This window comes from Pteronotus mesoamericanus, unplaced genomic scaffold (genome assembly GCF_021234165.1).
Source record: "Pteronotus mesoamericanus isolate MK-2021 breed Mesoamerican mustached bat unplaced genomic scaffold, CSHL_Meso_final contig_68, whole genome shotgun sequence".
NCBI lineage: Eukaryota > Metazoa > Chordata > Mammalia > Chiroptera > Mormoopidae > Pteronotus > Pteronotus mesoamericanus.
The window spans coordinates 18,669,042-18,682,228 of record NW_026555234.1 but is presented as its reverse complement, the minus strand read 5'-3'; positions in this window follow the sequence as shown (position 1 = coordinate 18,682,228).

Sequence of the window (13,187 nt, the reverse complement as noted above, 5' to 3'; positions counted from 1 at the left end):
GGGGGAGTAGCTAAGATAATCAATAGTAAACAAATATTCTTCTGACTTTAAATCTCCTTATGTTTGTTTCCTAACCAGTTTTGGCTTTTGCCCTTTGACTTACCTGAATTTATTGTACATGGATTCCTCTTATCACTTAAAAATTCTTAGTGTCTTCATCAAATAAGAAAACACAGCAAAATGTGGGGTGGAGGGGAAGCATTAGCAGCAATAACACCACCAGATGTTAGACCAGTGGATTCAGACTAGACCTCTGTTCAGTAACCTTGATTCTTCAGTTTTGGCTAATAAAGAATTCAGAGTCAAGACTCAAATTGTAAGAGAAAGTTTATTTAGAAAGTCATAGAGGTGGGAGAAGTGAGCCTTAGAAGAAATGGGCTCAGGAAACAAGTTATAGAGGCAAAATAACAGTTCCTTGTAGGTTAGGAGAGAAAAGGATAAAGGTAACATGACTGGGCAGGGAAGGGGAGGGGGACACTGGAAAGAGGCAAGGGTGTTCCCAAGAAGGAGAACATGCTGGGTCCTCTGTCCTAGGGGCTTTTAAGGGTGAGAATTTTAGGGAAGGTCTCAGGGGAAGATCTCAATACAATATTCATCAGTTTTCCAGATGTGTCCTTTCAGGGGCATAGTCTTTGTTAGAGAGGAGACCCAAGTCAGGGAGATTCCCCTCCTCAGTTCTTGCCTTGCTTGCCAGAGATGAATTTAGGTGAGAGACAAACAGTATAGTGGAAATGAGTAGCAAGTTTATTTATGAAATACACTTGAGTGCTAAGCTGCAAGAGGGCAACCAGCTAGTCTGAGCTCCTTACCCACTGGGGTTTTAGGGGTTATATGCTTGCAGCCAACCTTTAGGCTCCCCCTCCCTCCCTTCTCCAGACCAAAGACTTCCTTTTCAGATAAAGGAAATGATACACACAGAATCTGAAAGGCTCCCCTCCTCCTGTGCTTATCGCATGGTCTCTCTGGTGACCTTGGAACATCTGGCAACCTTATCTGACCAGGCTCAGAGCTGCTGAATTAATAGGAGAGACCTGTCTCCCTCCCCCTCCCTGCCTTGGTTTGCTATCTCTCCTGCCTAACAGCCTCTACTAATGGGCCAGCACCAGGGTGGGAGTCATTAGTCAGTGCAGCTGGTCCTGAGGCAGCCGTGGTGTCTGGTGTCGTGTGTCTGGTTTTGCTGCATTTCTGGGCCTGAAGCTACAACACAACTGAGGCCTAGTTGTCATCCCTAGGGGTTGATGCTTAAGGAAGAGTCCGTGCAAGGGTCCGTGTGGGAGTCCCAGGAGGCACTCTTCAGTCTCTTGTTTCTCCTCCTAGAGTGTCTACCACATGTCTATTCACTCACCGGGGAGAGAAGAGGTCAGAGGAGGTTCTAAACTACAGGACCAGTGATATGAAAGGTCGGCCGGGAGGTCTAAACAGAATGACCAGTAATGCGCTAGAGGAGGGAAAGTCACCCTGGGGGCCAGATCTTTGTTTTCCCAGCTTTGCCTGTTGCTAAGCACCCCGGGCACCCTGGTGACCTTCTGTACCCGACCTATTGTCCTTGCTCTGCTCATGCCTGTCTGAGTGCCTACCGCAAAATACCCTTTCTCTTCATTATAATTATCTTGGAGCTCCCATTGACTCAAAGCACTAGTGCAAAAACCAAAAGGGGGGGGTAGGGGGAGGGAGAGACTCGTTAAACCAGTGAATGTTTCTTGGCTTATTATGTTTATTAAGTGCTATCAAAATTGTTGGACCTAAAACTCTCCATTTCATTTTATCTTGGTGAAAAAGGTAAAAATATCAGGAAACTGTTACCTACACAAAATTAAGACCAGTACAATTACATTTTTAAAGTCAAGCATCATTTGCGGCGATTGTTCATTTTAACCTCAATGGCAGTGTGCCACTTTCTGTTAAAATAAAAACTTTTTCAAAACTGTCTGTAGAAAACACAATGTGAAACATTCTAGAGTCCAAATTTTCATGCAAACCCACAATCTCAAGTACCTTGCTTCTTTCAATTACTAAAGTGACTAAGATATTCAACACTAAGTTGAAAAGCATGTACTACTGAAAAGTGATAGTGTTTCCTTTTAACCTGTCTCAGCAAGGAAAACAGAAAGGAATAACTAGAGGATGGGGAGAGGGAAGAAAGGAAGGAGGGAGGGACAAAGAGAGAGAAAAAGAAAAGAAGAGGGAGAGAAACTGAGTAAAAACAGAATGAAGGAAGCCAGGAAAAAGAAAGGAAGGGCTGAGGGTAAGTGGGGATACCCCAAGAATAAAATAAAAAGCCTCAGCTGGGGTGGCTGAGTGGATTGAGTGCTGACCTACAAACCAAAGGGTCACTGGTTTGATTCCCAGTCTGAGTCTGGGCATATGGTTGGGTTGCTGGCCAGGTCCCTAGTGGGGGGCACATAAGAGGCAACCGCACATTAATGTTTCTCTCCCTTTCTTTCTCCCTTCTTCTGTCTCTCTAAAAATAAATAAATGAAATGTTAAAAAAAAAAAGGAAAACCATTCCTTTTCAAGAACTTATTAAATGTACGTGTATAAAACTTATTCTGATTCAGAAAATAAAGAATCTCCACATTCTTTTTGGTCTTAATTGGCATTCTGAATTAAAAATGAAGGTATCTTTATGTTTATACACAAAGATTCTACATTAATGCATACTAAGATAACATAAGGCATGTATTTCTCCACATTCAACACTCTGACTTGCAATTTGGCCTGATTAAAAATTATACATGCCTCTAGAGCAGTGGTTTTCAACTAGGGGCAATTTTGGCACTGCCTACTCTGAGGGAAGGGGAACGTTTGGTAAAGTCTGGGACTTTTTTTTTATTGTAATGACTGAAAAGAAAGGGCTATTGGCATCTAGTGAGTAGAAGCCAGAGATGTTCCTAAATACCTTGCAACGTCCAGGGCAGTCCCTCACAACACAGATTCATCTGGGACAAAATGTTAATAATGTCACTGTTGAGAAACTGTTATCCCCCTCACAGTGTGTTCTAAGCTAATAAAGAAAAATTCTCTGTACAAGGCACAATTATTGAAGATTTGAAAGTCTGCCTTGAAAAATGATAGAGGAAGGTGGTTAAACATATAGAAGTGTGGACTTTGAAGTCATTCTGGTAAGGGTTAGGGCTCCCAGATCTCTCAGTTAATAGACAATGTATTTAACTCATTGAGACTCTATTTCCCTATCTGAAAATGGAGATAATAGAAGCTAATTTATATATTTATTTAGACACAGTGATGGGATGGTATTAGATTAAGCCTAGAATGAGAATAGGTGATAAATAATTATGGCTTTTATTGTTGTTGTTGATATCTTTCTTAAAGCATTAAATTAAATTCACATTAAGAAATTTTCAGTCCTTCCAGAAATTTGTCTCCTATCCCTACAAGTTGATTAAAGTGAACATAATTTATTCTGTAGCTTATGAAATGGAATTCTAAGTAAATTTATTTTCATCATAAGCACAGGACTTGCCATCAATCTTACTCCTTTCTAGCTCTTCACATATTTACAGACTTTCAGTCTACTATTTCACCAAGACATGTTAATGTTTATTATAAACTTCTTAGCCACTGCCTAGGTTTGACAAATATTTCACAGCTAATCATGCAGATGGCTATTTATTTTCAGTTTAACAGTTATTAATGCCATCATGTACGTAGAAATCTAGATGCTGCATGAAAAACACAGTAAAAGACCAGGCAGAGGGTATGTTTATATTATATTAATTGATTATTATATGTAAAACTCAGAACATATTAATTGGTAATGATTCTGAGGAAGTTTAAAACAAAGATCGTTCTGGTGTATAGTAATTTACATTTTTCTCAAAGCAACAGTAGAGATGGGTGTCATTTCTCATATAGTACAGATTCTTAAACACATACTCAGATTATGCCAAAGTAGATCATAAATAGTGAAAGAAAGGAATTACAGTCCACTTTTTTTTGGACTTCTGCATCACTATAAATCGTGGTACTTTTCATGAACAATGGATAAAGACACCTATGAATCAGCAATCAATCACTCAAAATTAGTGCATTAGCAAATGCTGAGACTGTTGAAATATGTCGAATGATTTAGCAGAAAATGTGCTCCATTACTTCCAAGACTATTACTCCATAACTATATGTCACTCAAGAAATTCTTTCGTATTGGAATGTAACTTTCCTTATGAAAAAGATACCTCAAGAGCAAAAACAAGCCATTGTGGTGAGTATTTTACCAATCTTGAGAGCCTCGTGTGGCACTATTCTCTCACTAGCTTTTGTGTAACCAGAGAGCTGGGAAAGATGCTGATAAACCTGTATCTCTGTCCTTGTCTCTGCCTCTAGCCCTAGCAAGATCTAGGGGATGGGGATGTAAATAAATGCAAGAAGCAAACATTCCATTAAGGAAGTAAGAAAAAAAATGACCCCTGTGGTCAAATAATCCTCTGAGGCTTTTTCTGATTAAAAATAAATAAACAAACATCTCCTCCAGATTCAAGGAAAAAAAATGGGCATATCTGTTAACTCATCCATAAATCAATTCATTCTTCTACTGTGAAAAGTGGGATGTTGGGCAAGAAGCCAGGAGTATTTTATAAAATTCTCTCACATAGGAAATGAGAAATAAAGAAATTATATTTATCTCCCAAATCAGAGTTTCAAGGAATAAAGAAATGACTTTCAGCTGGAATAATCAGAGAAAGTGGCTGGGATTCTAAGGTTACTCTAGACTTTGTACCATTGGCAGGATTTGGGCAGGAATTGGAGGAGCACATTATTTTCAGATGGGGCCACATGACCTAGAGACCAAAAAAATGTAAGGCAAGTTTCAGAAACAGTAAATAAGCAGTAAATAGGGCATAAAGTGGCCATGAAGACACTGAGGCAGAAGCAACTAGAAATGTAGAAAGATAATGTAGTATGAATAGAACTCTGAGAATATGCTTTTTTTTTTTTTTTGGTATTTGAATTTTTCTTCAGTCACTATCATTAAGCACATATTGGGGGTATTAGGATTAAAACATTTACTAAAAGGCAGGTGATAGGTTAACTCTTATAGGGCTCTTTGGAAATAGCTTAGGGGCACTAGGCTCCAGACACTGTGGAATAATCTTCAAGGTGACATAACCAGAATCAGTAAGGTCACGTCTCTTGTTGGATCTTCTGCCAAATTGAAGAAAGGATCAAACTGGCAAATTTGAAACACCCACCTGACAGGTGACCTGAGGAAAATGGATACCCTTAACTGCAGGCAACTGGCAAAGGAACACTGAAATGATTTTTACCAAAGGAAGGTAGAAGGAATGCTTAGTTGGCAAAAAAAGTGATGTCCACCATTAGTGATGTATCCACCACTAATGTGGTAGAAAGATTACATAATAACAGTGTGGGTGTAAAAAAAAAAGGAAATAAAAAGTAAGACATTTACAAGATTGCTATATTAGGGGGCTCAGGTCTTTCCTCCATATTGTGCTCTGGGAATACTAGGTACGTACAGATACAACCTTTGATTTCTTTGTTGCCTTGCCTTTAACCTTTACCATTATTGTTCCTGTGCTTGGAATGTTTGTTTTTCTCTCATGGTCTAATTCTTCTTAATCGTTCCATGTTAACCTTTAATGAACATTTTTTACCAGTCACAGCTGCCCAAGTCAGACCAGTTTTTATTTTTAATGTCTTACAAGCCATATACATGTATTTCTCTACTGTAATATTAATCATTGTATTTAGTATTACCAATGTTCCAATGAACATGCTTGCTGAATCCCTGAGCCTATCATATTTAACTTCGTATTTTCAGTGTTAATCACAGTTGCAGATATTTGGTGAAAATGTTATATATATGCATTACATGATTTCTGTGACCTTCTTCTCCCACTAAAATCAGCATTTTCAGGATTTCCTTGTGGCTAAATGATCATATTTGGTTTCATCTCACCATGGATTCAATGGGTCACAGTGATGGCCTGAAAAGAGCCAGTTGAATGCCCATCAACCTATGAACTCAAAAATTGGGTCTAAATCAGTCTGACCACAACAGACCTGAGACTGAAGAACTTTGAGTCAAATTCATATTTAAGTAGCCATGTGTGTCTAGTGGCTACCATATTGGACAGAGCATGTCTAAAGGCTACAAATGGCCACAAGAGCAGGAATGGCAGCAGAAGCAGAGGTGAGCCAAGTCACAGCTGTGGCCAAGAAGAGATAAAGGCACTCACATCCATGGCTGTTGGGAGATAAAGTGTTGAAATCGGGTGGTATGATGGACAACCATTCAGTTCTCTGAAAGATGGAACTTCAGATGCTGAGATGAAACTCTAACTTTCTTGGTTCTCAGAACCAACAAGATAACCTGAAAATTGTTCAATCCCTTGAAAGAGGGGGCATTAAATAATCTAATTATTTAATCATAAAATATTCAATTTTTTTTTCTAGCAGAGACAGAGAACAAACTATTGGGATTATTTTCTTTTTACCACCATTCCCATCACAATCCACACCCACAAGTACCTGCATGCATACTCCTTCTCCATCATTTCCCCATCCTGAACCTTTTTCAATTCTTCAAATTTTCCTGCTCTCTCGGACCCTCTGGCCTTTTTATACACAGTTATCTTTGCCTGAAAACTGCTTCATCCCTTATTCCTATCTATTCATCCTTATTCTTAAACCTGGGCGATTCTTTAAATGGCTATGCCTATTGCACAAGTCAAAGATAGATACCCACAAATTATCCTAAACAACTTTTATTTTCTCATCTTTGAATATACCAAGTACCAAGTGCTGTGTGGTTCTTGACAATTTCCATGTTCCCCACCCCCTTCCCCAGGTACCTCCCACCTATATTGTAACTCTATAAGAGAAGAGACCACACAGATCTTTCTCATTACTGCATCCTAAATACCCAGTATTTTCTTGATATATACCTCATTCATTTTTGTTAGGTTAATAAATTACATCCACATTTCCTGGAGGAAATGAACAATGTTAAAGAGCTGAGGGAAAACAAGATATATGAGCAACTTTTCTGCAAGTATATGATACAGTTTCAGAAATATTGTTCTAAATGAATTTGTCCTTATAGATTTGAAATTGAAGAGAAACACCTTTGAAAGCCAGAATGGAAATGGCAATTTTACAAGATGACATCTGCAGAAGGTCATTTTCCTGCACAATTGCAGAAGATTGAGAAGTAGCATAACATCTTTGAGATGTAATTTAAATATATTTTCTGACTTGAATTTTATAAAGTATTCAGTGTCTTACAAAATTATAACCAAAACTTACATATTGGTTAAAATTGTTTCAAATTACAGCTAAAAATAAATTTGGACCCAATGGGAATATCTAGACATTTCTAGATAGAAGTGGAATACGGTGTGGACGAAATAAATATGTCCCCCCAGATTCCTCTATGCTGGTTATTTTAAATCTGTGTGGAAGGAATAATAGGTCTGGGAATTCTTTACCATCATGCTGTGGGAGCAAGTAGTACAGAGATCAAGGCCTTTCCTTCATGAGACTGATAAAAATAAGCATTGCAAATGTCATTTCCAAATTAACTTCTGGTAATTTGGCTTCAATCCACTATCCTGAATAATCTATATATATATATATATATTTGTTATTCAGGTTGAAATTAAACCCAAAAGCTGTATTCTTCCATTTACATATCTTTCTGCTCTTCTTGAAAAGTTACAGTATGAATTGGTGCTTTCATCTCCATTGAAACACCAAAGCAGTGCATGATTCTTTGTCAGTGTTGGGTCTGATTACAATAGAGTGAAGATTATTTTTCCACCTGTGACACTATCATCATAATCATCCTACTTGCATTTGTAGTCAAGTGAGACTGTTTCTCTGATGACTTAGAGCCTTTAAATCTGAGGATAACAAATGCTGGCTGCAAAGCACAGATCAGTCCTAAGCAGAGGGAAAAATCAAATCACCTGCTATATTGTTTGTTTTCATCTAATAAAAGATGGAGAAAAATAGCCAAAAAATGAGCCTGGAGTATTCCAGGCAATTTAAGGAAAGATGCCAACAGGCAGTATACTAAATATCTCTCTATGGATTCCAGTAATTGACATAGCAGGAGCATTAGCTCTGCTCTTACAAAAGAGAGAGCTCACTGAAGAATGAGGTTTTATGTTTGTTTGTTTTTTGTTTTTGTTTTTTTAGTAAGAGCTATATTGCTCACACTGTTCACCCTCACTTTGTGAACAGCCTCTATAGCCTTGAAGCAAGTTTTCCAATACCATAGCATTTTCAATTGCCATTTTTATTTCCTAAACCATTCATGGATTGAGGGTACCCTTCCCTTATAACTGAGAATTTATCTTTTCTTTCCTTCAGTTATGTTCCTAGATTATTTTAGTCAATGAGAATGTCAATTGTTTCTTAAACCAGACATGGACTTTTACAGTAGTTTTTTTTTGGATAGCTTCATTTTTGAAGGTTTAACAGAAACAACTAATAGAACTCAATGCTAGGAAGATAACTCAAAAAATGGGCAAAAGGCCTGAATAGACACTTCTCCAAAGAGGCCATACGGATGACCCATAGGCGTTTGAAAAGATGCTCAATATCACTAACCATCACAGAAATGAAAATTAAAACCTCAATGAGATATTACCTTACACCTGTCAGAATGGCTATCATAAATAAATGAACAAGCAAAAAGTGTTGGCCAGGATGTGGAAAAAGGGAACCTTAGTGCACTCTTGGTAGGAATGCAGCCTGGCACAACCACTGTGGAAAACAATATGGAATACCCTTAAAAAATTAAAAATGGTACTCTCTTTTGACCCCATGATTCCACTTCTGGGAATATACCCAAAGGATCCCAAAATACCAATACAAAAAATATATGCACCTCTTTGTTTATAGCAGTGCTATCTACAATAGCCAAGACTTGGAAACAGCTTAAGTGCCCATCAGTAGATGAGTGGATAGAAAAGCTGTGGTACATTTACACAATGGAATAGTATGCAGCAGCAAATAAGGAGAAACTCTTATGTTTTGCAACAGCATGGATGAACCTGGAGAAAATTTTGTGAAGTGAACTAAGCCAGTTAATGAAAGAAAAATACCACATGATCTCACTTATAGGTGAAATCTAATGGACACAATAAACTAATGAAGAAAATAGTAACAGAAACTTAGATACCTAAAATAGACAAACAGCTGCCAGAAAGGAGGGAGGGGTGCGATGAAAGATGATGAAGGGATTAGTCAAAGAGCATTTATGGAAAACTCACGGATGTGGACAACGATATGGGGACTGGCTGGCAGTGGGGAGACAGAGGGGTTGGGTGGAGGTGGGAAAAGCCAAAAACTAAAAGAGAATTGTAACAGCATAAACAATAAAAATTTAAAATTAAAACAAAACTAGTCCTGATTATTATTTTAAGGTCAGCATCTACAATAATTCCCAGATTGAACCTTCAGAAATGATCGTATTGGAGAATTCATACTGAAATAATCTAATTTACATGATAAAGCACCCGTCCATATTTTCTATATTGATCAAATCCTAGATAATAAGTTAATTGTAGTTATCAATTATTTTGCTGCATGATACTTTCCTGAAAATATACACTCCAGATTTAGAAGCTTAGCAGTGTCCATATGTAGCCTTTACATAAAAATTTTTTGCATCATTTTGGTACCGCAAACTTGTAGTTATTTAGCATATCACATTTATTTTGCTGGGATAAGAAATACCTAATGTCAAATGTCACACTAAAATAATAATGTAAGGCATTTTAAAAATATATAACCCTTTGAGGTTATTATTAGATGAAAAGTATTCAGTGTTTTAGAAGTAAATTGTTTCTTTTATTACTTTTCAGTTTATTCACTCAGCTATCCATAGTTTTAGAATATATCTGTTTGTTCACTTTTTTATATTGTCAGTGTAAAACATGTTCATTTATACAATGTATAAAATATAACAAAAAAATCACCCAATTCCCAGAATGCATTACTTTCATCACTGTTTCTTTTTTATTTTATGTATATAATATTCTAAATATTAAAATTTATACTATTTTTTACTTAGTATATTGAGCCATTATCTTTGCCATTTAAATGTAAATATGTTTAACACTTTTGATCCAAGGAAAATAAAGTAAATCCCCCATCTCTAAAACAAAGTGAGAACTTCCAGAATAAGATACTCCCTTTAATTTATGAAGTGGATGATGATGATTTTTGTATTGAGAAAATTACGAGCTCTTTTACAGTTGCCTGAGTATTTGTGCACATTAACCTGCATCTCTCATAGTCAAACTTTGTGATCTGGGGATGAGATTTTTACAAAACTGGTTAATGGGAAAGAATGACCCTGATAACTATGGTAACCATATAATCAAACAATTGAGGGTGATTACTAGTGGTTTTGCTGGACAAAGCCATAAATCAGCACTGTCCTGGTCAAACATGTACATACCTACATGAGATACACGAACAATTTTAGTGATGGATTCAAATATTAGTATCAATTGAAATAGTTTTGGTGTATACCAGGGTCAACAAACTGTAATTCACTCATCAAATCTAGCTGACTGCCTGTTTTTTTTATGTCTCCTCAGTTAAGAATGGCATTTATGCATTTAAATTATTTTTAAAAACCTGGAAATTTGTTCTCTCTCTCATTATTTAAATACCTATATAATGTCATTGATTGTGTTTCTTGAAGTACAAAGCCTTAAATATCTCCTATCTGATCCTTTCAGAAAAAGTCTGTCGGACCCTGTACATGTTGATATTTTCTAGTCCGATCATTTATATTATCTAATATTTTGCTTTTTATCCATCTTCTGATTTGCTTTTCCTTACAACTGAGTAAAATATGGACCCTTGTAAAGGAAAATAAAAATGATTTTGGACTCCAAAGAACATCATTGTTTGCATAGTGAATAAATAGATACTGACTTAATAAGTGAAATTTTATTCTAGTAAATTCAGCTTTAACTGAGAATTATCCCTGAAAAACTATTTTATTGAAATATCATTTTGATCATGATATTAATAAAACAAAAAACTCTCATAAAATACCTGGAGCTCTAAAAGTCTATAGTCCCTCAGTGGATCATAAACTCCAGTTTAAGAAATTCTATTTTCATATATTCCAGCTGTATTATTGAGTCTGGAAAAACATTCAAACAACTGTTTCTCTCTGAAAGGTGCTAGATAAAACTATAAGTAAATGACAAAGTCATATATTACTCCATTTGTTTACTTTTTAAAATACTCTTGCCCTTAATTCCTTTTCACGTGTTATAAAATAATTTAAATTCATGGTCTGTTTTTTTATATCCATCTATAAAGATGCAGTAAAAATATTCCATGAACTATTGTAAAAAACATTCTTAGAAAAAGCTGACTATTCCCTATGAAGTTACTATTAATTTTACTAAGGCTGGAATACTGCGACACACTTTGAATTAAATGAACAAAATAACCCTGGCTGGTGTAGCTCAGTGGATTGAGTGTCAGCCTGCTAACCCTTAAAGGGTCGCCACTTAGATTCCCAGTCAGGGCATGTGCCTGAGTTACAGGCCAAGTCTTCAGCAAGAGGCACTTGAGAGGCAACCACTCATTGATGTTTCTCTGCTTCTCTTTGTCCCTCTCTTTCCCTCACTCTAAAAATAAATAAATAAATAAATAAAATCTTTTTTTAAAAATTAGCAGAAGTAAACACCTTGTTTAATCTCTTTTTTTTTCAGATTGATATCAAGTTTCTTTAGTGGACTTTTTTTTTTTAAGTAAGCACATTAACATTATTATTTTTTCAAAATCTACTTTAGTCTCTAACATATCTGCAATACCTCTGTTGACCTCATATATCTTTCTTATGACTTTTCTGGTAATAGATAGATCATTTGAATTATGACTTTCAATGGAATACAATAAAACTGAACATCAGAAGTAAACTATAATTTTTGTTTAGCATCATGAGAGCGCTGGGGGCAAATTTTACATTTATGAACATTCAAACATCTTCTACATTTCCTCCAAAACTTTCAATAAATAGACAAAACTATTTCTGTGTGGGTCACACATACTAAATTCAATCAATGAATAAAATTTACACTTAACAGCAGCACAATGGGAAAAAATAAAGTGAAGCTTAAAGGAGAGCATAAATTTTTACCTTTTCACATTTTACATTCATATCCTTTCCCCACTCCCTGCAGCTTAGACGTTTTATATTATCTCGGTTACTATCCTTCCTCCATATTGTTTATAAACAAGTGTTAGAGTAGTGGTAAAATTAAGAGAAAGTAAACAAGTATAACTTTAGTCTCTATTTACTGTGCTTCCTAAGAGCTGAAGTCCTGATACTGTAAATTCTTATTAAAGTAAAGCTGATTGAGTTGCAAATTCTCTAGTTTGTCATTAACCCCCTAACATTCCACCTCTTGCAGGGAAAACTAGGTTTGCTTTTGAAAGGGAAAAAACAAAGCAAATAACTTCTCAGAGACTGGCAAAGGGCTTTGAGATGGAAACACAAAAAATATATATATTGAAAACGCGCGGGCGCTCACGAGAGAGAGACAGAGAGACAGAGAGACAGAGAGAGAGAGAGAGAGAGAGAGACAGAGAGACAGAGAGACAGAGAGACAGAGAGAGACACAGACAGAGAAGAAAAAAACTCAAAACTATGGATTTCTTTGTGGAATCAGCCTGTTGAAACTAAATTTGGAGATTCTATAATTATTTGATCAATTTTGAGACTGCTATCGCTTGTGATTATTCAAGTCCCCAACTCTACACTATTCATCCAATCAAAGTCCACCAAAAAAATAGATCAGGTGAGCAGTATTCAGCAGGAAGAAATCAAGCCATGCTATTTTCAAGATTTCCAGTTTCCTTTCAGAAATCCCGTACAAGTTACGATGCTTGGCAGGGGGTGTTGTGAAGATAATCACCTACCTGTCTGGGTCATTGGTGGCTTTCCCCCAAATTCCCACTTTACCAAATGCCTATTTTATTCAGGTAACTGGGGAGAGTTCCTTTTCTTGGTCACGCTGCTAAATTATGCAGGATATTTCAATTGGCACACAATCTAATAGAGGGAAGATGTTAATATGGTAGAACTTTGTGTTCAAATTTTTACTCAATCTGAGAATTATTTAGCAAAAGTAAAATCTTCCTTCACACATGGATTATCTAGCAAT